Consider the following 2977-nt stretch of genomic DNA (forward strand, 5'->3'; position numbering starts at 1 on the left):
AGTAATACATCGAATAAGGTTTTTTCAATGTTTTTCCATGTGTTTAGTTTCAATAGCAGTTTCATCATCATCCTGACAAAAATATAGTGATACATAATTGCTTGATTTTAATAAATGTGATGGTTGTAAGAAATTCTTATCTAAATCAAGGTTTTTAATGAGTTGCAAACAATTCATATAAGTGCAAAACTGTTGAAAAGACTTTTTATGTGGGAACTGCTTGCCTTGACTGGACTCTTCGAACACGCACAAAGAGTGCATACATGTGAGACACCATTTAAATGTGATTTGTGCAAAAGAGTATTTTGATTTAAGTCAGCTCTGAATTAGTATCCAATATCCTATTCTAGAAATAGCCTCAGAGTTTATAGACTACAAGAAGACCTTTTGAACAAAAGTGATTTTTATTTAAAGACGAAAGCTTGATGCAGAATCACCAGAATCAATCACAATCAATGTAGAACAGCAGAAGCTTATCTACATTGGCTAATTTTCATGTTTAAATTAACACTTTGTATATTTATATAGTTTTTCGGTAATTTCGATTTTTGCAAGTGCAGCTAGTCTTTTCATCCAAAAGCCCAAAGGCTAAAGAAACGAGAACCATGGATCAATTGACAAAAATAAATTTGTGGCCCATGTGTTTCTTTTTCTTCTTTATAAACAATCCTCACTGAATTACTCCTGTTTTGATTAAAAAAAGAACTGTAAGCTTTATTATGGTAGAAAAGACCCAAAAGCTTTGTTTTCAAATTGCTTGTAAAATTTATTTGTTTTCAGCTTTGTTTTCAAATGGATATTGTCAGTATATGGGAAAAGGTTTGCTTTGTTTCTTGAAAATGAAAAAAATGGTTTCAAACAAGTCTTTCAGTTTTTCAAAATTTCGATTACCTTGGTCAAGGACTACCTCTCAAATTAATCTTGTGGTCTACTTAGGTCAGCTAACAAAATAAAAAATTTCAAAGTAATTCAGAAAGTAAATTTTTTTTAGCACATTTTAATATCATAACGCATTGAAATGTTGTGTGGTAGATAACCATAACAAGCATCAAACGATGTTTTCACTTTCATCCTAGCTACATTATATGGCCCACTGCTAATTTACCACGAACTTTACCCTCACCCCCCTAATGTGGAAATATATACCCTGAATTGGACGGCAAAGTTTTGAATCGCAAAATTCAGTGTTATTTTTGTCAACGGCAATTGAAAAACTTGAAACGGTAGGAAAACGTTTTATATTAGGGTTGCTTAATAAATGAGGTTTGAATTGTTATAAATAATTATTTTTGGAATATATTACTCTTGAACAACTTATTTATAAACTAGTGATATGTTTTTAGGTTATTTTTTGGCAGTTTTTATTATTGACTTATAATTAAAGTGAACATATCACTCGATGCCCTTTTTTATACTCTACGAATATAATAATCGCTTTCTACCGGAAATTCAAATTTACCCACTGCCACCCCCCTAATGTGCAAATATATGCCCTGAATTGGAATATACCATGAATTGTCGACGGCAAAGTTTCGTATCGCAAAATTCAGCGCTATTTTTGTCGACGGCATTTGAAAAACTTGAAACGGTAGGAAAACGTTTTATATTAGGGTTGCTTAATAAATGAGGTTTGAATTGTTATAAATAAGTATTTTTGAACACGAAAAATAAAACAAAAAAAACAACAATGTGCCCACATCGTTCTTTACTTAGGCAGCGCTATGATATGAACAGTGTTTTTGGTATATTTTTTTCTTTTTTTGAGATATTTTTTGCTTGCTTTTCTGATTTTGATTTTGCTTGCTTTTTATCCACTATTTCTTTTTTTTAAAATAAATAATTTAAGTTCATTAGTGTCTGAAATTGCATATCTTTACATAAAAATTAACTAAAAAAAACTTTTTCCACAAAATAAGTTTTTCAAAGCAAAGTAAAGAACTCCATTAAACAAAAAGTTAGCAAAAATAAAATCAAATAATCTACCAAGTGTGGAACTACCACAAATCAGCATCGATAAATAAATGATACAAAAATTAACATAAGTAGGGCTCAAAACCCCTATGCCATCCCAAGGCCAGAACATAATTCGCACTTTACTGAAAAAAATATAGATGTTTTTACTTTTATAACTTATATAAATCAAATAATATTAACATTTTGATTAACAAATATAAGTATTTGTATATTCAAATGACAATGCAAATTCCATTTGTATTTTTTTCATTAAAGTGCAAGTTATTTTCTGACCTTGGGAAGACATAGGGGTTTAGATCTCTCCTCATATTATTAATCCTCGTTTTGAGTTTGACTCGGTTATTTATTGTAATTTCTATTCGTTTTGGGTTTCATTTATTTATCGATGCTGATTTTTTGTAGTTTCACGCTTGGTAGATTATTTGATTTTATTTTGGCAAATTTTTGGTTTAATGGAGTTCTTTACTTTTTTTGAAAAATTTATTTTGTGGAAAAAGTTTTTTATAACCAATTTCTGTTCGTTTTATATTGACATAGTCTTTTCAGAGAAAAAGAAAATAATAGTTTAAATATTTTCTTTTTTTTAAGACTTTATAGTTTGGCCTGCTATTTGTATGCTGGAGAAAATGTTTCAGCAATTTTTAACAACGTGTACCCTTTTAAAAATCTGGACTCAAATAGTAGTGTTTAATTTAGTTCATACCTCCTCTAGTTGACCTGAAATATTAAAATTGATACCATTCGCAAAAAAATCTGTTTACTTTCTTTGATAGCTTGCATACACTTACGCTATTTTGATTTGGTTAAATTTTAAGAGCAAAACTAGCCCCAAACGTTTGAATATAATACCCTCAGTCGTTCTTGGGATACTGCTGAGATGTCCTATTGAGAATTAGCATTAACACAGGGCATTTTGATTTAATCTTAACTTACAACCTTTGCTCTGGGGACTCTGGGGGTTTTTCATCCTTAACTACATATTTTCCAGAACTTTCAACTACGT

Source organism: Artemia sp. Qi Xiang Cuo, chromosome 14 (assembly GCF_049724085.1).
Source record: "Artemia sp. Qi Xiang Cuo chromosome 14, ASM4972408v1, whole genome shotgun sequence".
Taxonomy (NCBI): domain Eukaryota; kingdom Metazoa; phylum Arthropoda; class Branchiopoda; order Anostraca; family Artemiidae; genus Artemia; species Artemia sp. Qi Xiang Cuo.